The 27255-nt window shown below is 31.7% G+C and overlaps 1 protein-coding gene across 7 annotated transcripts in view; it reads right to left on the bottom strand.

Annotated features, from left to right (window-relative positions):
* Positions 1-26269, bottom strand: part of LOC145292113 (uncharacterized) — a 346982-nt gene extending 320713 nt beyond the window's left edge. For 5 of the 7 annotated variants that reach the window (XM_080138211.1, XM_080138210.1, XM_080138216.1 and 2 more), the window contains exon 1: positions 25852-26032. The gene's annotated coding sequence lies outside the window, so the exon portion shown is untranslated. Of the gene's footprint in view, positions 1-25851 lie in introns of all 7 variants that reach the window. The other 2 variants (XM_080138218.1, XM_080138217.1) reach the window with 2 other exon arrangements.
* Between the last annotated feature and the right edge of the window lie 986 nt (positions 26270-27255).

Below are 27255 nucleotides of genomic sequence, written 5' to 3'. Positions count from 1 at the left end.
AACATGTAAATGTAATCGCACCCAAAAAAAAAAAAAAAAAAAAAAAAAAAAAGTATGTGATACCCTCTCCACTAGATATTTCGGCAGAAGGAATACAATGAAAAGAAACTATTTTCCGGATGTGGAGTACTTTTATTGCCCGTACGCGGGAAACAACCCCCCCCAAAAAAAAAAAAATTAAATAAATAAAACAACTTTTGTTTCAATAAAAATAGTAGCGAGTGCCCGAGTGACCGCAAAAAAAAAGAAAAAAAAATGCAAATAATAAAAATTAGCGACGTATGCAGACTCGAACCTGAAATGCAAATGAAAGGAAAAGATATTTTGCAAACTATTTTACCCACACGAGTCATAAAAATCAGCCCAGCTGTTTTCGAGTCAATAGGAAACGACACACACAGAGTTAACATTCCTTATATATATATATATATATATATATATATATATATATATATATATATATATATATGTGTGTGTGTGTGTGTATCTTTCTTTGGATTGCATCACGTTTTTTTTACTTTTTCTTCAACGAGCATGGACCTCTTTTGGAATATCTTTTTAACCTGTACATTTCTGCATTATCATCAATTTTCATACAAATATGATTTTTTTTCATAATTTGTAGTTTTTAATTTAGATGCAAACCAGCAAATTTATAACATGCCTAAGAATATCATTTTGCTATCTACTTTCCTCAGAGAATAAGAGCCATTCTTTGAAACTTCATGAAATAAGGATAATTTTTAAGTTGAATAATAAATTTGTTGTAAGTTCGAATTTTCAAAGTTTATATATATAACTTTAGAGCTCTGTAGTCAAACAAAATTGTTTGACAAATGAATTGCAGCCAAACCTTATTTCCTAAGGGAAAGCATAGATGGATAGATGTAGTGACCACACATTCAAAAATACTGTGGATATACAGTAGCGTCCAAAACTAAGGGACAAAATTTTAAAACCTAATATTTGCTAGAAATAATAACTGTGAAAAGCTGAAATTTTGACAACTGGTAGTCGTTATCATCCATAATAACTTACTAAAATTTGAATCATTTGCACAGGACAAAAAAAGAATTATAACAATTATTTATTTATTTTCAAAATAGCAATGTCCAAAAGTAAGGGACAAAATTGAGAAAAACAATGTAAACAGCCAAAAAACAATAAAAATACATGTACACTCAATATTTAGTAAATGAGCCCTTGCTCTCAATGACAACTACACGTCTTCGACTACAAGAACGAATTAGTTCTTGACAATCCTCGATACTAATTTTAGACCATTCTTCTTAAACCTTCACCCACAAACCCTCCGTGTTAGCGGGATTCCTTTCCATAATTTTCACTCCTAAGGTCTTCCAAAGATTTTCTATTGGATTTAAGTCAGGACTTTGCGGTAGCCAATCCATAATTTTGAAATCTTGCTCGCTACCACCTTTGCCTTGTGACATGGGGAATTATCTTGCATAAAGGTAGCCCTATCGAAACCTGAATTCTGTATGATTGGCACAACATTACCTTGAACAATGTTTTTATAGATCTGCGTGTTTACACGAGTTTGTAACCGGACAAGAGTCGTTGTACCTTGTCTAGAAAACATTCCAAATACCATGACACTTCCGCCCCCAAACTTGACAGTTTTCTTAGTACAATCTTTCACCAATACGTCTCTTTACATTGTTTTTTCATCATTTCCAAATAAATTAAACTTGCTTTCATCACTGAAAAATACTTTTGCCCAATTTTCATATGTCCAAATTACATACCTGTTTGCAAACTCTAATCTCTTCTTCTTCGAACTAACAAGTGGTTTCTTCCCTGAGGTTCAATTAAACAGCCCTATTTCTTGCAGTCGTCTAGAAACAGTCTGTCTTCACACATTAACACATGAGGTACTAATCATAACCCTTTTAATTTCTGTGAATCACTTAAAACGGTCCTATAATGACATATGATGCATTATTCTGTCTTCTCTTGCCGGAGTTTTGCGAGGTCTGCTGGTTTTAAAAGCACTAACTATTTTGCCAGTATCATTGTAGGATTTAACAACCCTGCCTACAACACTCTTGGAACGTTTCACTTTCTCTGAAATTTCTCTAATGTTGTGCTTTTCCTTGTGTAGCTTCACAATAGATTGTCTCACAGAGTAATCAAGATTTTGGCGTTTTGCCATGGTGCCGGCCGATGCAACGTTTACAAATGACTAAGTAAGACTTATTATTTAGAGAAAATCAAAAAATTTGAATATAGCATACTGTTTACATTGTTTTTCTCAATTTTGGACGTTTCTATTTTGAAAATAAATAAATAATTGTTATTAACGACTACCAGTTGTCAAAATTTCAGCTTTTCAAAGTTGTTATTTCTAACAGGTATTAGGTTTTTAAATTTTGTCCCTTAGTTTTGGACGCTACTGTAAGTTTGCCTTTGTAGATGTATTTGATTACCAGAGCTATTATCTCTGTTTCTCTCTATATATAAAAGTGAACTTTTGTGGGTGTGTGTGTGTGGAACGATCTCTACCAAACTCATCTGTCAATTCTTGGTCTATAGACATACAGCATGATCATGTTGACACACCGGTTCCCATCAGATCATTGAAGTTAAGCAACGTTGAGCCTGGTCATTGCTAAAATAGGTAAGCAATTTGGCAATTCCAGGAGCTGTATGTAGGAGGACGTCGACACCTCCCTGCAAAAGTTGCAAAAACCTAACGTCGTCATCTCCCCTAATGGGGATATACATGCGACTGGGGACTGCTTGTGAATTTCATACTCCCATGAAACTTCCTTCTTTGGAGGAAGCCGGTTAAGCCCAAATAGGGTTGGTGCTGACTGCACACATAGACATGAAACGGGATCAATATAGGGGAATTCAGACTTGAACAAATTTGATGTGGTTTTAAGCCAGTAAAAATAGCTGCTAAGGAGTCACAATTTAAAACAATTGAAACTTGACAGGCATAAGTTGACGAAATGTGTTATTTCTATGCATGTGCAAAAAATATATGTATATTTTTAACAATATTATTTCTCTAAGTTTTTGGTATGGGTATGAGTGTAGGTAAAACTGTAACGAGTAAAGTCATAGGTTTTGGTTTCAGTGCTTAAAAGCATATAACTTCCTCCACAATTATAGCTTTTCCTAATTATATCGACAAATAAATCTGTGTATATCTATGTATATAGATATATGGGTTTGTCTTGTTTATAATGCTATTTATATATTATATACATGTGTATATATATGTATATATTGGGCAACTCACTAGAAAGGACAAATTTAAGAGCTAGAGAAAAAAAGGAATATCTTCAAGTAAAAAATAATAGTTGCCGAATACATAAAAATGTCGATAAAACTTTGAATAAATGAATATAAGTTTACAAGTCGGGCATTAAACTTATGTTCATTTATTCGAATTTATAGCAGTTCACATTACACATTATCCATGAGATCTATTCCATTGCAGTTATCGATTGCTTACTATATACACAATAGTCATGATTATCTTTAGTGCTTTTTCTCTCAAAGGACATGGAATCTTTTTTTCTTAATGTTTTAAAGCACATTTGCAAAGTTGTCAATGTATTGAACTCAAAACAAAAATCATTGTCAAATCTCAGATGTCATTTTTTTTTTTTTTTTACAAACCAAATGCAAACATTTTCTTTTTTATTCTTTGAAAATTAATATTTTATTATATATTTACACATTATATATATATATATATATATATATATATATATATATATATATATATATATTTCAGAATAAGGTTATTCAACAATCAGCTGGTATGGGAACCTGTGATAAGATTTACAAAATATTACTGGCAGTAATATCCTATAAGTATTATCCCATCTAAATAAGAATTGCTCGATATACAAGATAGAGCAAATAAATTAAATGATAGTGATTCAATGAATTTCAAAAAACCTTTTTTGAAGTGAAATGTTTTAGTTTCATATCAAAGATTTTTATTATTCTAAGCAAGACAAAAAATACTTTAGAAAATTTATCTCCTTAACCTATAGGGGTTCGATGTCTATGAGAAGAAAATATTAGCAAATATTTATAAAAGGTATGTACCCTATTTGCTAAAGTCAGTGAGACATGAAAAATCAAAGTAAAAAATTTGCTAATATTGTCTTCTCTGAAGAGATAGTAGACATCGAAACCCTATAGGTTAAGGAGACAACATTTCTAAAGTATACTTTGTCTTGTTTAGAATAATAAAAATCTTTGATACGAAACTCAAACATTTCACTTCAAAAAAGGTTTTTTGAAATTCATTGAAGCACTATAATTTAATATATATATATATATATATATATATATATATATATATATATATATATTGTATGAATACTTAAAATAAATCCCCGAATCTAGTTTTATATAGGGTTGTTTTAGGGTAGGCATGGGTTTGGTTTGCAATATAGATTTTGACCCAAAATCTTTTCACATTTGAGAGTTTGAGCCAATCATTTTTATGGTGAGGAGGAGGATTGATTTCATATTTTCTTTTCAATCTTGAGATATTTTTGTATGAAATTTAAGAACATTAATTCAATATCTACCAATTATATGAACAATTTAGGCATATTTTTCGGTGCTCTTATGAAATATTTTTTTTCATTGAATCGTTAAATAAACACTGAGAATTTGAGTTTGGCACACTTAATTTCACATACTTTATATTTTAAAGGGTTTTTATAATGGGGCACAATATGGACACAACCTCCCATTTGAATATACAGATATTTCAATTTTGAATTAAATTTGATTCATATTGATTAGACACCAAATAAGCAAGATCCCTTGAATTAATTTTTTTTCTTAAGACTGCTTAAGCTTGAAACTTAAATTTGAATCATTTTCTAAAATGAAGATCATGAAAGCGATTTGGATCAAAATTAAAATAAGGATATTAGACATAAGGTTTAGTGTCCTCATATCTTGCGTTCCATATTTATGAAGGGACACAGAAGTAGTGCAAAACTGTTCTGTTCGAAGAATTATTTTTACTTGGACGGTTGTTCCTACAGTTATATATATGTATAAAATAATTATCCACAGACACATTTTACCATTACTGCATCTCATCAGCATGGCTGATTATGACAGAATACGAAACCTCAAGAACTACAGTCAAATGGTTTACCACCGAACTACAAAGGTCTTGTTTGAAACGTGATGTTTTTCTCGATGATAAATGTTTTTCAATTAGCATATATCATTGTTAGCAAAATTTGCTAATATTGTGTATTTTAGACACGACATTCATAGGTCAGTGATAACGTGTCCGACTGCAATCTATGTGACCATGGTTTCGAGTTCTGCCATAGTCAGGCACGCTGATGATCCACAGTAATGGCGAAACAAGTGTTTGTTGATAATTATTTTATCTATAAATTATATATATATATATATATATATATACACACACGTCTCTATAAATAGGAGCCGACACATTGTATGTAAAGAAGTTATCTCTCTCTCTCTCTCTCTCTCTCTCTCTAGCAGTTAGAAAAATGCAATTATTATTAGTTTTAAGATTTTAACAAAGAAAATATGGCCAAATATAAGGTATACTAACTGAAATATATTGAAAATGTTTAACGTAATATAATTATATACTAACGTACTAATTCTGGCATTGTGAAATTTAAATTGTGAACGTCTTTCTTGGAACAGTGGGATAACGTTCTCTAACTTCACATTTCTTTGCTACTTTTTGAAATTTTTCTTTTTCTTTTTCATTTCCAGCTCTTTTGTTCCTTTGCCACCTGATGATTTAATGAAAAATCCGAAATAGTCGTGATCCATATGGAAGTTACACAAAAGAGAATTTGAAAATTAAATAAAGTATAATTAAACAGAAGAATACTGTTAATTGTAACAATGTTTACTTACAAACACACACACACACATATATATATATATATACATAGATACATACAACCATCTATATATACATATATCATTCAAACTTACCGTGTTTGAATATATGGTTAAGTGGCAGTTTTAATCATTTAGAACTGCTTTAAAGCTTCACAGCTCACTTATTTTGCAACCGAATTTCAAACAATTATTACAGTTTATAGATCACCTTCTCAGCTATATTGTGAAAAAAAATTCAATTTTCGTTCAGTAAAACAAAAGTTATGAATTTTCTGATGTTCAAAATCGTAAAAATACGTAAGGCGATGAGCGACGCTTTTTATGACTGGTTTCTATAGTAACCACGTCGCTTCAATGACTACTATTGCTACTAATTCGAAAAGAGAAGTAACAAGTGAGAATGAAAGCATGAAAGGGAGATAATTAGGGAAGGGGTATTGAAAGCAGACGAGTGCCGTACATTGTTATTACATATGCGTTTATGGGGGTAAAAAAAAATAAGACTGAAATTAAACAAAACACGAGTGAATTTATTGGAAGTCTGGAAAAATCATGGATTACAATAGAAAAATGCGAGCATGAAAAGTAATATGGTTAAGCTTAAAGATAGAAAAGTAAAGGACTAGTTGTTAAAACTGGAAAAGAAAAAAACAAGATATTCTAGTAATAAATATAATAAATTTATAACGTAAAATATTGTAGCATAAAGGAATCTTTAAAATTCAATTTATAACATTATATAATCAATTCTGAATGTTGCCATATTTTAAGTTATAAATTATACTTTTTTTTACTAGAATAGCTTGTCCTTTTCTTTTCCAGTTTTAACAACTAGTCCTTTACTTTTCCATGTTTAAGCTTAACCATATTACTTTTTATGCTCGTATTTTTCTATTGTAATATATATATGTATATATAATTATTATTATTTTATGCATCTACATAAAATTTTACGTAAATGTTTTCAGTATTTACTTCAACAGTACTTGATATATAAGTAGAGCTAGGTAGTAAGTTTTGAAAATATATATGGCAGCAAGTAAGCTACAAAGATGAAACACGGAAAATTTTGTATAGCTTAAATGTTCGAAACTTTATATATATATATATATATATATATATATATATATATATATATATATATATATATATATATAAACTGAATGCCTACTGGACATTATCCTCAGCTGTCGCCAGTCTCTCTGTACAGGGGTTTGTCAGTGACTCATACATGAGGATACGTCTCATCGTAAGTGAACCCCAACTAATTATTCAAAAACATGGTATGCTATCTCATCAAGCCATCCAGCACGTACCTCGGGTTGCAAACGACGATAACCCTTCTCATCAATAAAGGGCAGCTTCTAATACCAAATAGGAAGCCATAGACAATGAGCAATTAACTAATACGATTAATGAGTAAAAATAAATCTACAAACTTGCAGGCTGTCACCCAGGTTAAAAAGGGCCCTCTCAACCTGTTCATACACCAGTACTCCAAATTAAGAATGTATTCATAGAATAAAACCCAAAAAATTTCCACCGGGTTTATATAATAGTGCTCAATAGTAAATAGAACTATTTATATCGATATTTATTCATCAGATATTTAGTTCTTCATTATATACTTTCTTTTGAAGTATAAACATCTAAACGAAAAGATGAGATCTTATTTATTAATAGCTACAGATTGAAACACTAACATCTCAGTGTAGCGAAATTTGTACATGTCTGTATAAATAAATATTAATGTATATATACATAATAAATATCTTCAAGTAAAAAATAATAGTTGCCGCATACAAAGAAAAATGCAAAGTCGATAAAACTTTGAATAAATGAATATAAGTTTACAAGTCGGGCATTAAACTTATGTTCATTTATTCGAATTTATAGCAGTTCACATTACACATTATCCATGAGATCTATTCCATTGCAGTTATCGATTGCTTACTATATACACAATAGTCATGATTATCTTTAGTGCTTTTTTCTCTCAAAGGACATGGAATCTTTTTTTTCTTAATGTTTTAAAGTACATTTGCAAAGTTGTCAATGTATTGAACTCAAAACAAAAATCATTGTCAAATCTCAGATGTCATTTTTTTTTTTTTTTTTTTTTACAAAATGAATGAAAACATTTTTTCTTTTTATTTTAAACTTAATAAAATTTTATGTTTTTTTCGATGGAGACTGACAATAAATTCCCAAATCTACTAAGATAAGCGGTGCTTTTTAGTAGACATAGGAAAGTACTGCTTTTTTTTTGTTTATCAATTTTCTTCTTATTTTCTCTTAGCTGGGGGTGAGGCATTCTACCGGATTGCAGACGTTTACCCACTATCTCATACATTCCAACCATCCCTTGAAGTGCAATTATTTGTATCTCTCTTGCACTTGGTTCCCCGAGTATATTTGCCAGGTAGTTTTGGCATTCTTTTTTTATGAGCCTGGGTCCCGTATAATTACTGGAATGATAGAAATCTTCCTAAGATTCCAATTTCTTTTCATGTCATACATAAGACATTGGTGTTTTGTTATATTTTCTCTTTTTCTCAGTTCTGTTTAACCCAGCATCATTGGGGACACTAACTTCTACTAAGGTTGCTTCTTTCTCCTTGTTCAATATCATTATGTCAGGTTCGATAGCTCCGTTTTCTAGGTACGTAGCTGTAGAAATCGCATAGTCATAGTGGATGGTGTACGACTTGTTTCCAACTGTTCTTTCTGGTAAACATGTTACCAGGACTTGTTGCTACATTCGATATTCAACTTTTTACAGCGGGGTTCAGTGGAGATATTTACACACTACATTGTGTCACGTCGTATAGTAGCTGTCACCCCAGCAGAACCTTACAGCAGGATATCAGAAGACTAATAATGTACTTCTGTGTGGCAGAACCTGCACTTGTTCTCATTGCTGAGACCACTGATCTTTTTAAAAACATTCGTAATCAGGACTTGATTTTGGACAGCCATTATAATCCTCTCCTGATCACAGTGGATCGATTCTATTTTCTTAGCCAGTCTAGAGAGCCTTCTTTATCTATATATTTTTGGGCGAATTAAAAAAATACTATTTGAAACTGAAGTGTGAACTGACCGACAGATTATCAAAAATGCGAGGATGTATACTCAAAACAGTTTTCAACATTTAAAACCTGATTTTAATTTTTTTTTTTTCTTTTACAAATAGAAATTAATATATTATTTAATTGGAATGTATTATTGAGATGAGTATTATTTATTTATTAATTTATTTATTGTGAACTATTATATCTGACGAAGGCCAGAAGAATATTGGGCCGAAATGTCGTGAAACAACAACTAAAAACAAAGATGAGGATAATAGTCCGCAATAAATGAATAGAAATTAATAGTTTGTCTAAACCAGACTATGTGAGATTAAAATGCAGTAAAGAAGATTTTATCAGGGTGCTTTTTGTGCCAGAAACTCAACTTGATCCTATTTACCTACTCCAAAATGATCAATTTATTGAAACATCGGGTACATAAATACACACAGATGTAGACTATAAATGTCATCTGTGGGTCTTAAGAGGTAAAGAAAAGGTGATTTACATTCTGGTTTTCACTTGTTTGAAATGCGGTCAGTGGTCTCAGCAATGAGAACTGATAGAGATATATTTGTCCATTCATTTCTAATCACGTTAATTTGATCGTTCAACTTTGTGTCATAAAATGTCAAATTCGTATTCACAATAGAAGAGAAGCTTTCTAATATCATGTGTATGTTATCGATGTTAAAACGTTAAATAATTTGCACATAACTTTGAAAAAAGGACGCTTCATTTATTAACTATTCACTTTTAGCTTTTTTTTCTTTTCTTTTTTTATGGAACTCGCTTCAGGCAACACATGAAGCCACTTGATGTAAGGAGTTAAAAAATAAATATACAATAAAATATTACTGTGAGATCAAAAATCTAGCCAACTATACGTGTTAGCTGGATAGATTTCGACTCAGAACACAGCAATTCTTCCTCCTTTGCCGGAAACATTGTTCATGAAACGTGAGATCCAAAAGGACAAAATAAGGGAAGTGGGAGTTGCGAGACTGTCGAAAGTAAACTCAAGATCCAATTTCTACTCTCCTTAGTCGGTGACGAATGCAAGGAGGGAGAAACTGGCTACCTAGTGTCAGCTGGGTGCACGAGTTACGTTGACAACGAACATGGAGGAAACAAGAAAAATAATTTTACTTTAGCTTTCAATAAATCAATAAATATTCGAAAATATATAAAAAAATAATTCAGTGTGTAATTATCGAAGTTATGTTGATGTTAGAACAACACACAGAAACACGTGAGGTTTCAAGACATTAATACGAATTGAAATTGACACTCACTGATGAAACTGTGAAGTCTAGTTAGAAAAAGAGTTTAAAAATCAGAAATAAAGAAAAATCTATATGATGTAGGCACCTGTGACAGAAAGAAAATATTATACTCTAAAAATCATATAAATTGATTAAGTAGTTTTATTTGCATAAAGAAAATCATTTTAAGTGATTAATGGGAATTCGTAAGCATTAAAACAAAAATTTCAAGTTTAAATTATATTGTGTTATATCTTTTCCTTTTAGATTATTTTGAAAATGGCGTCGCGAGACGGTTGCTCTATGATCAGCCATAAAATTTGATTTTCTTAATATATACATATATATAAACAGTAGATGTATGTGTGTAAATATTTAACTGATAAACTCTTAAACTACTGGTTACATAACACTGAAATTAATAGGAATACACCAAGAATGATTTATAACGTGTACAGAAATATGTCGACAAGTTGAAATGCAAAATGTTCATTTCAACTTGTCGACATATTTCTACTACTTTTGCACATGTGCAAATTTATTGATAACTTGAAGTGGTTTAAATTTAAATCTTTCTTATCTATCTGTTGATAGCTCAAACGGTAAGAATGTGTCTGAAGCACTAAATGTTTTAGTTTCGATTTTAGCTGATGATACCCAAGTCATTTTTTTAATTTTTGAAATTGGTACTACAGGGTGACCCCCCCCCCCCAAAAAAAACAAAAGCTAAATGGAGGCCATCTAGAACATATACTGTAGAACGGAGAAAAAAAAGGCCAAAGACCCTAGCGTTTTGATGTGATGTTTTGAATATAATAAACTGGTTATGACCAAAGTTTCATTTCATTCAGACAAAACATTAAGAAACGGCGCCTAATTAGAGTTGGGGCCCGTTTTGGGGGGTCACCCTGTATATATTTCAGAAAAAAAATTTTAATCAAGGATTATAAGTTCATTCGGATACCAAAATCTCATATCCTTTCTTTGTTTCAACCCTTATTTTCTTTATCTATGCCGCTCAAAAAGATGTAATCTTTAAAATATATTTTCTATGGATGTGCTGAATAGCAAAATTATTTCAAACAAGATTTAATATTGTTGCTAATAACTTGTTCCTCTGGAGAGATGAACCTACATCGAAAATCCATCGGTTAAGGAAATTACTTAGAATTGTATTCTTTGATAATAAATTTTTACTTTGAAAAATTATATTTTTCTGAATGAAATGTTAATTTAAAAAAGAAACTATAAATGTTATATTGCTCACTTAGCTATTTCTTTTTTGGCTGTGATTGTCTTATATAAAAATATTACCTCCCAAAAATATGTTGTAAGTCTTGATACCACAGGATTCAATAACCTGGGATCCTATTCACCTCAGTATTCTGATTATATATATATATATATATATATATATATATATATATATATATATATATATATATATATATATATATATATATATTCAATAGAGAAGTAACTCTTTAATAATAAATACGAAATCTGCATAATTAAAATATATTTAAATGTATTTTAAGACTAGGCGTGGCCGGCGCCCCACCCCATCCGCGTAGTTAAAAATAAACTACTTGATCACTTTACGTAATTTTAGGAATATATTTTCTTTCCCACACGGTTTACAGATTTTTTTTTTTTTTAATATAAAGAGAATTTTGGACAAACATCAGAAATTCAGTTTCAAATAGAAAAAATATTTTCAGATTTTCATTTTTTTTTTTTTTAAGTTCCATTAATTTTTTTAAGGTATTGAAATAAAACTTCTTTTTCAAAAAAAAAAAAAAAAAAAAAAAAAAAAAGAATTATTTAATTGACAGTTTCTTTTTAATATTTCAAAGAGAACGAGTAATTAAATCTTTCGGTCCGAATAAACATTGGCATTTCTTTATTTTGTGCTTGTAATTCGTACAATTAGATTGTAAAAAGACATCCATATCTAATGATAGGACGTAAAGACAAGATCTCGTATGGTTTTTTTTTTCTCTTTTTTTTCCAAACTTCCTTTTTTTTGTTTTTTGCTGAGGGTGGAGGGGCTATATCCCACCGGATGTCAGACATCCACCGGCTATTTCAGATTTTAGAGGCAACAACTGAAAGAGTGTTAGGCTTCTAATCGTTCCTTTATTATCAATAATCAACCTACGTTGTTGTTTTTTGTTTCTGTTATTACTTGAATTTTTATTAAAATCGAAAAATAAAACGCTTTTTTTAAAACCCTATATATATATATATATATATATATATATATATAAAGGAATGTAAATATTGTTATTTTGTTCTCCCACGTCCTCCAGGCGGCAATGTCTCTACCCCCAGACAACGCTATGTTCTTATATTCAGTAAGTAAAAACTAAGCATATCAACCGTGTCACACACACAGACACAAAGGAAAGACCGACAGATATCACAACTATACTTTGAGACTTTTTTTTTTTTTTTTTTTTTTACTTTCTCATATAATGTTTACTGCAAGATGAAATTAGTAAACACAAATTCATAACAAGTCTGACACAAGGGGTCACATTTTGAGCATCAACCAAAATTGAAAGTATAAATTCCTAAAACTACTTGTTAAAACTAATGAAACGATTGGCCTTCAAAGTTCCTCTTTTAATTTCTTTGTTGTCTGGATCAGCTCAAGGCGCATATATTTGAATCAAGAAACGCGAAAATTTATTTATAGTACTACAATAATGAAACAACATCTCGTGTGTGTGTGTGTGTGTGTGTGTGTGTGTGTGTGTGTGTGTGTGTGTGTGTGTGTGTGTGTGTGTGTGTGTGTGTGTGTGTTTCTAGTGCCAATGCAACTTTGATCATTTCACATTGATTTATGTGTTCAGTTATAATTAGTCGAATAGTTTTGAAAATGCAATAGCATAAAATAAAACAAATTTTGTGATCCAATAATTTATTCATAGAATTAAATTTACCAGAATGCATTTCTATTTCTTCAGAAACAAATCGACAAGTTAATTTATTGCGCTAATCGTTTAAAAATATTACTTTGCAGCTCCTCAAAATTTGAAAGGAATTCGGTAGCATTTAAACTGTCGTATAAAAAGCCATTTATACTGCATTTAAAATTCTTAAATCCTCATGTATTAAAAGACTAAAACCTATTTACATTCAATATTTCTTTAGAAACTAAAACACCACCATCAGATAATTATGACCAACAGTCACTAGATACGAATCCAGTAAGATTCGTTGAATTTCGATTTCTTCTTAAGACCCATTAAGCTTAAGCTTTTAATTTGACACATATTCTAGGACTAAAATTAGATAATCGATTTGGATCCACATTGGAATAAGGATTAGCATCACTAACCGTTTTAATTTCCTTAAGGGAACAAAAGAGAAGTGGAAAACTTTTCTGTTCAAGAATTAATTTTATCTGTCCTGGGGCGGATATATATATATATATATATATATATATATATATATATATATATATATATATATATATATATATATATATATATATATATACACACTGAACGTGTGTGTGTGTGCGCGTGTGTGTGTGTGTCTGGTCACGAATAGGCTCCTATGTGGTTGACTATTTTTAAAAACTGATTATATATAATGATAGAAAATGTATCGAGGATCAGGAATGGGTATGTTTGATTTGGCAGAACGGTGGTTCATAAAATTTGTGGGGTCTGCGTTCGCGCCTGGCCCCCCAAAGTACGGAAATAAAAAAAATGAAGAAAAAAACAAAAAAAAAAACGTTTACAAGTGTTTTTGATATAGATGTACATAATAATACTTTGATAAGTATGTTTTAATTTAAATAGGGATGGTATAATAAAATTGTGGGGTCTACGTTCGCGCCTGCCCTCCATATAATGGAAATAGGCACAAACTTTAATAAAGACTTTTCATATCTATCTGCGTAAGTATACTTTGATAATTATGTTTCAGTTTGAAGAAATATGGTATAATAAAATTATGGGGTGTTAGTTCGTGCCTGACCGCCATAGAATGGAAATATGTCAGAAAGTTTAACAAGGTTTTTTAATATAGATCCACAGAATATTGTGATAAGTGTTTCAGTGTGAACAGGTATGGTATAATAAATTATGGGGTTTATCTATTTTCTTTTTACTTTCATCATATTTTGCTTTGGTTTTGATACCCCCAAATTCGAAGCTATCTCTTTACAACCCTTCCTTTTCATAACCTATCATGCTTTCATAAATCAGAGTCCATTTTCTGTAGGCTGTTTTTGAACCCAGTCAACGACGGGTACTTTTGCTAGTATATATATAATTCCAGGTTAGTATTTTCCAGAGGTAGAATAAACAATGAAGTTTTTACCAGGTTAATACAAGAGCGCTCAATACCGAAATACGGCAAGATGTGCCTTTTTATTTGTTTTACAGAAGCATTTATATGTCGTTACACATTTATGAACATGTTTCGGTCAGCTAGTTGTTTATTCCACCAATCATCCCATTTTCCCTACGTTTTTGTCTGTGTGCCAAAAAAGAAAATATATACAGAATATATATCATATTATTTGAACTTAACCCTTATACTGAGTGGATTTTGCCTTTGATAAGTGATGACGTATAAGGACAAATTTTAAATAAATAAATAAATAAATAAATAAATAAGAAGCTAAAAGCAAGAAGGATTTTTTTTATTAAAACGAGCAGAATCGCTGCACGCCCATCTCCAATAAAGATTTTCAGTTTTCAACTCTGAAAATAATATGATTGAAATCAAAAACTGTTGGTGGTTGCATAAGTAAATATAATCATTTATCACACACATACACACACACACATAATAATTGTGAGTGATAAATTAGTATAGCAGGACTCAGGCATGAAAAAGATTTTTTTAAAAAATCCTATTTGCACCTAAATACTATATTGATACTTTTTATACTTCTTTTCATTGTATAATCATAGTTTCAAGTTATGAATGAATGCATTACTGTAAAATATCTACCGAAAAATTAAAAATATGAAAGTTTTAAATTGAATAATGGAAAATGTGTTGAAATGTATAGTATTAATTTGGGGCCCTAGTATATGCACTGAGAGAAATAGTACATATGAAATAGGGAGTGAAGAGTAGTCCTAGTTTATTGCTGAAAAACAAAAGAAAAGAAAATATTTATCAGGATTAAATATAAAAATTGAAAGTAAAATTTTGTTTCTAACACGAACCAATGTGGTTTATCCAGCAAACTAATAATAAAAACGTAGCTTTACTTTATATATAAGAAAAAAGTATATGTGAAATTGCTCAACAGTCAAGAATTGTCACTTCTGGTAAAAAATGTGTTCAACAGTGAATTCTGAAAACCAGTTTCCGCTATATTACGTTCCAGCCAAAAGTTTTGTCAACCATTTTTATTTTTCGACAAGAAAAAAAAAATATTTTTTATTAAATTGTAAAACCCCCTAATGTCTTTCTAAATGAAAAAGGTCGTTATTTAGAAAGCCTATCTTAACATAGGCAAGCAGGGAGGGACTTTCTAAAATATTTCGTTTGAATATTTGTATAACAGAAAAAAATCTAATTGAGATAAGTATATTTGTATTAAAAATAAAATCCAAAATTTCCAATGAAAAAATATATCTTTTCACTTTTCATCGCCGACTGATGAACACATTCTTAGACAGAAGTGGCAATCATCAGTCGTTAAGCCATTTTACCATATATATATATATATATATATATATATATATATATATTAAATGACATTCTGTAATGCCGTAAGAATACAGATTGTATAATACTGTAGACAAAGTCCAAATAAATATTAGCATCAATATTTATAAGACAATCCCGACCAGATAAAGAAAGCTCAATATACGATATAGAGCAATGAGGTAAATGGAAATTTAGGGAGTAAGGAAATACCTTTAAAAAAATTGATACTTCTTGTCAAACACTAAATTTTTTCGTAAATCTACAATTTCGAAACAGTACTGTATGCGGATAACTATATATATATATATTCATTTGCTAATATCTTTCGTCTGATGAGAAAAACGCATTTCTTTGAAACTCCGCGGATCAAGGAAATTTTGAGTATCCTGTCGAACAATAAATTAATGTAAAACATAATTTTATATCCTTAAATTTCTGTATAATATATATATGTACAGAACAGAAATATAAGGCTATAAATTGTGTTTTACATGAATTTATTGTTCGACAGGATACTCAAAATTTCCTTGATCCGCGGAGTTTCAAAGAAATGCATTTTTCTCATCAGATGAAAGATATTAGCCAATGAATATTATAGCAAAGCTATGAATTAGCTGTTACTGGCATTAATTGAAACAGCATTATATGAAAGCTAGTCATAAACGCAAAAAAAAATATTATTGCAAAGAGTTCATAAAGTGTGAATAAATGAAAAATGAAAGGATAAATTAAAAGTCAAGGATTAAAAAAAAAAAACAGATGAAAAGATATGAAGAGGTTAAGGACTTTGAAAATGATTATATATATATATAAGTATTGTTGAAACAAATGCTGAAACGTACGATATATTTTTAAGTTATAATATAAATATGTATACTATAATATAATGCAGTAATACATATAGCGAGTTTACTTTTCAATTGATATGAATCGGGTACACTTCTGATGATCGGCGATGCCATGAAGTTGCAATAAAATACAATTTATGATTATTGGTATAGTTCTATCTAAAAAGATATGAAACCCTTCAGTTCTAATCAGCTATTTTTTTGTTTTTGTCTAATATATAAAGTAAAGTTAGTTAGGTTATCCAAATTTATCACTGATGAATTCTCGCTAACAAAATCAATAATTCCTTTTTAATAATAAAGTATAGAAATTATCATTGCTTTTTCTAAAGAACAAAAAGAAATATCAATCTATTTCATCGATTACTTATTTACTTATTCTCTTCAACCAGATAATTCTTTCAGTAACGGACACTTTCAGAGATTCAGCATTAAATATTGAAACTTGATATTGCCATGGTGTACAAAATCGTTTACTGATTACGTACAAAAGATTTTAAAGATGTATTGAGGTGATTTTTTTTATCTTTTATAATGTTAATAATGTTAAATAAAATCCAATTTTATCGCTAAAGCATAAACAACAATCTTGCAACGCCATCTCGAAAACAGTATTAATTAAACAAGGGAGAGACCTTCAAATAATTCAAACTTGCGATATTTTAGAAATCCATTCTTAGCATAGGTATGAGGGCATTGGAAAAAGTCAAATTCGCTTTAAAATTGTTTGCTTTATGAAAATAAAACTACTTGATCAATGTACGTAATTTTTAGGGTATGCTGTTCTCTTTCCGTCACGGGTACGTACAATGTGCAGAGTTATTTTTATTTTCGTTTTTAAATATAGGGAGGATTCTGGACAAGCACCGAATTTTCTTAATCATGAGAAATGAACACACACAAACACGCACACACGCGCGCGCGTACACACACACACACACACACACGCACGCACAAGTAGTGGTTAAACTGAATGTGAGCGTGCATGCTATTGTCAGTCAGTGAATTATTCATTTAGGCAGTTTATTCATTCAGTGGTTGTTTTCCCTAAGGTTCACACGTTCAACTGTTAATCAAAAGGTTGTTCGTTCGCGTCCATTTATTTCTATGAATTTATTATTTACCATTTTCCAGTCTAAGACAGGGATGGGGAACCTGCGGCTTTTGGGGTCACAAAGTGTGGTCTTCTGTGGCCTTTGGTGTAAATATTAATATTTATCTTTTAAAAAAAAAAAAAAAAAAAATTCCGGTAATAATTATACATAAATTTAACACACGCACAGAAATAACTGTATTTATTTTTGTCACTCCCAGACAATTATAATTATTCATTTACTTATTATTTGTACAAAACATTTCTACATAAGTAAATTGTTAGAAAACGTCATATTTCCTATTTTTATTCATCGTCCTTAGCTTATTACATAACTATTAAAATACTTAGCAGCCCAGCCTCAGGGATAAAACCTGGACTTCAAACAGCTATATGTCAAAGTCAAACCCAAAGTCAATAAAATAAAATATTAATAACAACAACTGTCAATGCGGCCTCTGTGAGGGAGAATGGATTTTAAATAGACTTTATGGACAAAAAGGTTCCCCAGCCCTGGTTTAAGAAAATTGCCAGAACGAAATGTTTAAGCATCATATTTAGACAAATTCCTTTCATTACGCAAACTATTTAATTACGAACTTACACCCACCATGCATCATGGTGGGTGTAAGTTATACGGAAAAAAAAAAATCAAACCAAGTAGCATTCACTCTATTCACATTGAAACAGCTTCCTCACAAGGAGAAAGTTTATAGGAAATATTAAATTCACAAGCGATCGGTTTCCAGTCGCATGTATATCCCGGTTAGGAGAGATGACGACGTTGGGTTCTTCTAATTCGTGTAGGAAAGTGTCGACGTCTGCCTACATACAGCGCCTGATATTCCCCAAATCGTCACCCATCTGGTACTGCACATGCTTAACTTCGTCGACAACTAGAACCGGTGTGTCACCGTGATTAAATGGTATATACGATGCATCTACGTTTATTCATTAACAAGTTGGCCCTACGAATTCGTTAGTGCAACTCAGTTTGTTTTTGTTTTTTAATATTTTTTTCATTTTTTTTTTTTTCTTAAATAGTTTTTCTTTGCTATTCCTTAGCCTTAAAATATTGAACGTTCCGGAAACTATATATATCCAATAAATTTAAGAATTGATGTAAAAACATAAGCTTAACTACCGGACAACGTCGGATAAGAACAGCTAGTAATAAATCTCTGTATAAAGTTAGGTATCTGTAGATGTTAGTATATTTGTATCTGCAGGATTCACTCCTAAACTAATCAACTGATCATGAATTTTGAAAAGCAGCTTCTATGCGTAAATGGTGATAAGGCAGACTATATTTAGCTTTATTTGTTTTTATTTAAAAAAAAAAGAATGTATTAAGCTCTTTGTGAAAATTTAGATATTTCAGATTTGCATTAAAAGTTAATCCACAATTAGTAGATGTTGATTAATCCATATATACTGAATTTCTATTTCTTCTTGAAATCCCTTAAGCGTAAGTCTTAAATTTTTGACAATGTCAAGAATCAAAACTATGTGATCAATTTTGATTGAAAACAGAATAAGGATACTAGACATAAGGTTTAATATCATTATGCCTTTGTTTTAATCGCCATAACGGAGCATAATGGTGGTGAAAAAACTGTTTTGCTGGGGGGGGGGGCTACCCGTCCTTGGACGTGTATTCTTAACACACACACACACACATTATATATATATATATATTATATATATATATATATATATATATATATATATATATATCAGCAAGAAAAAATGAGTTGCATAAATATGCATCGTATATACGACATAATCACGGCGACACACCGGTTCTAGTTGTCGGCGAGGTTAAGCGGTGTTATGCCTGTTCAGTACCAGATGGGTGATGATTTGGGGAATACTAGGCGCTGTATGTAGGTAGACGTCGACACTTCTTTCCTACGCGAATTATAAGAACCCAACGCTGTCATCTCTCCTGACCGAGATATACATGCGACTGGGAATATATATATATATATATATATATATATATATATATATATATATATATATTAGAAGGGACACATGACGCTGCCCAGGAATTTGATTGAGGATCAATTAATTTTCTACATTTCCAATACTTTTGTCGCACATTTTCCAATCAAATCGATTAATTGCTTGCCGAGGATCGAGGATCTAACACGATGCCTCCCCGCAGTGACTTAGTCCGCAATATATTGTAGTCTAGATTGCACTGTAGAAAATGATTATGCTATAAAATTTGTTTTATATAATGGCTTGAATTAAAGTTTAAAATGCAGACATCAAATATCATGGAACAATTGTGCTTTAAACAGAAACATTTATGTCGAAGGCGCCCCTGTCTTATTAAAGAGGCTACTGTTGATTTTATATGCCGGGCTCTACTGCTTGTGCGGTGATAAAACTTCTCAAATGGAGTTGTGATGTTAGATTGCATAAGGGTGTTCTTCAATCAGATTTTTTTTTTCGATTATCAATGTACAATACAATATAGGGAACGAACTCACACACACACACACACACACACACACAGCGTACCTTATGCAATGTGCACGACTTTCGTTCGTAAGAACAGTTTTTGGCTGCCTTACTGTTATGTTCGCATTTGGCATATATAGGTGTTTAATTTCCCTTTTCTCGTGTTAATTGATGCTGATCCAGGGTCCTAGCAAATGGAGTCAAAGATAACTTTGTTGCTGGGTTCTAATCCCTCGATCAGCAGTAATTATAACTTCCTACACTGATGATTGCGAAAACATGAAACAGTAGTGTCCGTAGGTATAAAAATATTAATATTATATATATATATATATATATATATATATATATATATATATATATATATAGGGGAGGGGGTAGAAATAATGGATACTAATTCTTCGTCAGTAGAAAAGAAAGTTAGGGAAAGAAAAACAAAAAAATATATTTAAAGAGAAGACAATATTGGGAGAAGAGTCCTTTCCCCATCAAACCACATGACATTTTAGAAACGGAATCTTCACGCACATTGCGTTCATTTAAATGAACTTTTTAAAAAGGCACGTTATATAAAGCTAAAATAAATAGATTTTTTTTTTTTCTTTTTATATAGCATTTTAATGAGTAAGTTATACTTCTATTTTGGAGCGGGCTTTGCAATAGAGGCCGCATTGGATTCGAGGTGAGATTTTCTTTGGGGGGAAAAAAAAGAAAAAAAAGATTGTTGTCAGTCAGAGAAGGATTACAAATAAATAAAAAGTTTTTATTTTATATGGGACACCCTGAGGGTATCATTTCGATATTTATAACTTCATTGTAAAATGTGCACTCACTTTATAGCCGGTGTAACGGGCATTTTCTTCAATAGTGCAGAAGGTCTTTTGTCGAAAGTAAGGACACCAGTTACACAGGTTATGAATCAAGTGCTCATTTTACGATAAAATTAGGGAAATTAAACCGCAGTTATTATCCTTATTATTATTATCCTTATTATTATTATTATTATTATTATTATTATTATTATTATTATTATTATTATTATTATTTCAATCACTAGTTTTCACATGGGTTATCACGGTATCACCAGAGATTGTTTAATGCTCACTGACAACAATCGGTGGTATTGCCTGGAGTCCGGCTGACAACGGGTCTCTCCAGATTTCCAGAACTCTCCGTTAAACCTTTGTAAAAGCATTTGCATCATCGCAATAGCCGCTTACCATTGACTTATCGTTGGCAATGATCATTGGTTTTCACTGGAATTTAGGTGGCATTAAGATTCCCCAAAACCTCGGTCCTTTCACACTAATCTAGTGGAGGTCTGGTTAGTGCGCTCTCTCTCTCTCTCTCTCTCTCTCTCTCTCTCCCTCTCTCTCTCTCTCTCTCTCTCTCTCTCTCCTCGATCTTTCCATCCTCCTCGAATATTTGGTGTGGTGCCAGTTGATGCTGACATTACAATTTTTTTCTTTTTTTTGTGTAAGAGAGGGGGTATTATTATATAAATTATTAATTACAATTTTGAAATTCTATGTAATATTCCTCTAGCTTCTTGTTTTAATAATAAGAAGTATTATTATTATTATTATTATTATTATTATTATTTACCCACTAGAAGTTTCCACACAGGCCATCATAAAAAAATTCTCTTTGAGAACAATTTGTGGTATTCCCTGGAATCTGAGTGACAACAAGTCTCCAAGTTTCCAGTACTCTTCATCTCTTTCTATACCATTTTCAAATTAATTTGTGTTATCGCAACAACCGTTTACTATTGATTTCTCGTTGGTAGCAACCATTGGTCTTCACTGGAATTTGAGTGGCAATAAGCCTCCCCAAGGTTCCTGTCCTCTTCGCACTCATCCAGCGGAGGTCTGGCTAGTGCTTTCTCTCCTCGATCTTTCTACCATCCTTAACCCTTCGACGATTTGGTGCGGTGCGCCGTCGTTCTAATACCAATTATTTAAAATAAGTCAATGTGCAGATTCCTATTTCGAAAAATACATGCACAAGTATATAAAAGAAAAAACAGGTCCTTAAAAATTAAGATAATTGTTTTAATTAGAAAAGGATTTATATATACAAGATTATATATAAGATTTTGTGACAAATAAAAATAAGTGGGTCTTTTTTTTTTTTTTTTTTTTTTTTTGTAAATAAAATAGATTCTTCTTGTTTGGCCAAATGTGTGCCGATTTGGAGATTTAATCTCTCCAAATATGAAGAATGATTATCTGAGATTAAAACCAGAATTCTTCGGTAATCTAACCTTTATTTCGGACGTAAAATAAGTTAATACAACGGCACATTCGTCAAAGTTGATAGATAGATATATATATATATATATATATATATATATATATATATATATATATATATATATAAGATAGATAGATAGATAGATAGATAGGCAGGGAAAGTGTATGTGTGTGTGCGTGCGTGTAATGAGGAAGAGTCACTAAGATTAATAAAATAGGGAGAAAAAGAATTGTCTGCGCCTTTTTTATAAAGTTAAAAAAAAAAAGAAATAAAAAGAAAAAGCGGAAGAAGAAAAAGAAAAAAAGAATAAAAAGGAGAAATAAATAAAAGCTGAGATAGGGAAGAAGCAGGAGTGAAAGAAGAGAGAGGAGAAAAGAGGAAGAGGAGGAGCATGTGTCGATCATCTTTACTTCAACGCAGACTCCCATACATAAATAAAGAGGGAGGCCGCGTGCGTGCGTGCGAGTTTTGCGTCGAGAGATTGTAAAGAAAAGGATGGAATTAGATGCTGTGTACGAGCGAGAGTGAGCAGGAGGAGGGAGAGGATGACGAGTGTGCATGTCCTTTATAAATCAAGCACATGCAGCAAGAATCTGCAGCCTTTTGTATAATAAAGTGCACATGTAACAGAAAATCCTAAGCGTGCTTAGCTTTGCACATCGGCGATGAATTCACAACAATTCGATGCAATAAGCGACTGTATATATTTTGTTGTCATTTCTTCGAAGTGGTTTTCGATGCGTTTTACACATGTTGTTCTATGCGTAACAAAAACTCATAACAAATCATACATAATATACATAATAATAGATTGCGGCTTAATAATTTTGTAAATCTTTAAAGGTAAATGATGATGCTAATGATAATACCTGGCCTTCGGGCCAGGATGTAATTATAGTAGATATGCCGTTTAATTTTCAAGAAACCATTCTCCAGGCATCACTCCACCGAAAATTGGATGGATTGGTTTGAAGCTCCTTTATCGTAGAATTCCGACCGATCTGACCAAGCAAATTTTATAAACGCCGTGAGCTTCCTTGTAATGTTCAGAAATTGCCACATCCCACATAAAGCGCGACCGTGTATCATATCCAGCCCTCGTGGACAGGAGAGTAAATACATAATAAAACTTTAGGATGATAACTAATAATCGGCGTTCAAGCTAAAATCAAGGTGTGATATCTGTTCTCTGTCAAGAAGTAAATAAATCCTCCCAGACTGAGGATTTCCCCCCCCCTAAATTCTTAGTGTTTTCCGTGTTTGTGGGGACTGGATTTGGATTTTCTGGCATTTAAAAATCGATCTCGTGTCAAACTATACCCTCGTAGGGTGGCACATAAAATAGTGATTATCCTAATTATATCACACGGCATACAACTTTGGAAATTGAGCTAATATTTGTATTCGTCATATTTTTTAAACCTAAACTAATTGTGGATACTCGGCGTTGTTCGAGAGGTTTTTTTTTTTTTTTTTCATTTATGCTTTTTTACTATGCATTTTTTTAAATAGGATTTGGAAAGTTAAATTACGATATCGTTTGGTCTTTAAATTCTTGGCCTTCGGGACAAGATCAAAGTGTAGTATCTGTTCTTCAGATGCTGCACTTCTATTTCTTGTTCTCTTTCGTTGGAGGAGAAATCCTTCACGACTGAGACAATTTTTATTTTTGTACCTTTTCTCCACGTTAAAAAACGACCCTGGTGTCTAACTCTGTCCCGTGGCGAGGCATAGTAAATAGGTATAATAAAACTAGTGGTTTTAAAATCTAGGATCTTGGAGGCACAAAGCCGCAAAACACATACACGCAAGAAATTATCGTAGAGTTTTAATTACAATTAGGGAACAGAAATTTAACTGAAATAAATATATACTAAAATTTTGGATTATTAAAAAAAAGTTTCGAAGTTTAGAATTCAGATTAAAATGTTATCGTTTTCAAAAATGTTCCAGAAAAATATAGTAACAAACAATAGAGTAATTATAATAATTTGGTAGCATTTTTTTTTTTTTTTTTTTTTTTTTTTTTTTTTGCTAATGTAAATGCACTTACTGGCCCGCGCTATTTTTTAATCGTATTTCCAAGTTTAATTAAAGTTTTATATGTTTTTTTTTATACAATTGTAAAGTTAAAGTACAGAATAGGTACAAAACACCCTCCCCTCCCCATGTTAAGAATGGCTTTTAAAACAATAACGTTATTATTTCAGTCAGCACGGATCAATAAGTACACTGGTACTTTTTTTTTTTTTCTAAAAGTGAAAAATCATTTTCATAAGTCTTAATTTATGATTATTATTTGGTGATTCTACAGAATTTGAACCGAACTCAACCTAAAACTTAGGATTACTTTAGAACTAGAGAGGAAAAAAACCACTTCGGCTCAAATTCGGTAGAAGTACTAAATTATTTCTTTACTCGGTATTCTCACAACATTCATTACCAATGATCACTAATTGGTAAAAATAAACAGGTGGTGTGGTGTGGTGTTCCCTGAAATGTGAATGACAACAAGTCTTCCGAAATTCCCAACACTCTTCTTTCGATAACAATTGAAGTTGTTTAGCATGGACTTTTCGCTGTATCATTCCCGATGCCCCCCCCCCCACCCCGATTTTCTAAGATAGCAATTGATGCCGGTGCCACCTTTTTAATTGAATATGTGGGGCGGGCGTGGGTTACTATTATTAATCATTATTATTTATTATTATTATTATTACGACCACTAAGTTAGGAAATGTATCGCCAGTTTAGTAGAAACCAAATAAAAAGAAAATGACACCGAAAAACGTGAATAATGATTAAGCTTAAGAATGGTGACAACAAAAAGCAAAAGGACGATAGGGTACCTGTTGCTAAAGTACAATTTAATAAAAGAATGTAAACGGACCGAGTGTAAAGGGTGGGGTGGAGTTGCCGTGCAGGGAGTTCTCAAAAATAAAATCAGTTTTTTTGTTTGTTTTTTACCATCCAAATAGCAACATAAGAACACTATAAATAGAATAAAATAGTGAGCGTCAAAAGTTGAAGACACAAGAGAAAAAAATTATTCCGGAATCATTTTTTTTTTAACTTAAAATAAAAAAAATAATATTATTCTATTTCGAATGTAGACCCCGTATAGATAAAAAAAAAAAAAAAAAAAAAAAAAAAAAAAAAAGAGGTGTTAGCGAACCAAAACGGGGGGGGGGGTACATTCATTCTATTTAAAAAGAAAGAAAGAAAGAAAGAACGACAAAAAGGCGACCTACCTGCTTTGTCTGCGATTAGTTTCACAAGACTCTACTCACAAGAACAACATAGGCTTTTCCTAATTCTTCAGCTCTAAAAATGATCCACGGACAAAAACGCATGGAAGAAGAAGAAGAAGAAGAGGAAGAAGAAGGAAAAGAATCTGGTGCCGTCCTGTTGACTATGATGATGATGATGATGCTAGTGATAATCGTGATAATGATGATGATGATGATGGTGTGGCGGTAGCAGCAGCAGCAGCGACGGCGAGAGAAGCCGCGAGGATACGGGAGAGGGGAAAGAAAGGGAGGAGTTCAAATCGGGTTTTGGTCTTACGAGTCCGACGATGATGATGACGACGACGAGTCCGACGACGATGATGATGATGATGATGATGATGACGACGACGACGACGACGATGATGATGATGATAATGATGACAACAGTGGGGTTGAATAGGACAGGAGGAGGTAGTGATGAGGGGAGAAAAGAGAAAGATAAAATAGAAAGGAAAGGCAGAGGAGGAGGAGGAGGAGGAGGAGGAGGAGGAAAGAATAAACAAAAAAGAACGAGGAGGAGAAAGCGTAGAGGAAGAGGAGGACAATCATCATCATCATCATCATCATCATCATCATCATCATCATCATCAGTAAGGTTAACGAACGAGAAAATACGTAAAGAAAAGAGAAAGAGAGAAGAAAAAGAAAAAACGGAGATGAGTTTTCAGACGATAATTGTCAGCATTTTTTTAAACAAACTATTTTCATTCATTTTCACCGATGATAACCATTGCCCCAGTTTTCTTTCATTCTCCCTTTTTTTCTTTCTTCAAACATATTTTCTTTGTTTCTATTAGACTTTCTTTCTTTTTTGGGGGGGGAGGGGTTACACCATTTATAATATCCTTTCTTATCTTTTTCCCTTACAAATATATTCTTCATCTTTTTTTTTTCTTCCCGTTCTGTTTTCTTTCTTTCTTTCTTTTGCTCTTCCTTTATGTGCCTCTTCCTTGCTTTCTTGTTTCTTACCGCCTTTTCTTTTTGTTGGATATCTTTTTTTATTATCATTTTTCCTCCCAAATCCCCACCCCTCTCTTTCTTACTCACTCACTCACTCTCTCCCCCTCCCTCCTCTACTCTAATTTTTCCTCTGTTTTTCTCTCCTTTCATTTTTTCCTTCTTTCGTCGCCATTTATTTCCTTTCAGGAATTGCTAAAAACACCCCAGAAATAAGTCTATCAACTTCATAAGTCAAAAGGGTGACTTTTATTCTAACTCTAGCACGATAAATAAAATATCGGGGGGGGGGATCTTAATTAGAATCATTAATATTATTCCATCTGAGACCCTAAGGACCGTTTATGTCCAATTTGGTGCAATTCTAAACAATATTTCTTTTATTTGAAAAGTGTGTATTATATTATG

The sequence above is a fragment of the Euprymna scolopes genome, chromosome 13 (genome assembly GCF_053919585.1).
Source record: "Euprymna scolopes isolate OS-2025 chromosome 13, ASM5391958v1, whole genome shotgun sequence".
Taxonomy (NCBI): Eukaryota; Metazoa; Mollusca; class Cephalopoda; order Sepiida; family Sepiolidae; genus Euprymna; species Euprymna scolopes.
The sequence above is the reverse complement of the archived record's forward strand: the minus strand, read 5'-3'. Positions and strand labels throughout refer to the sequence as shown.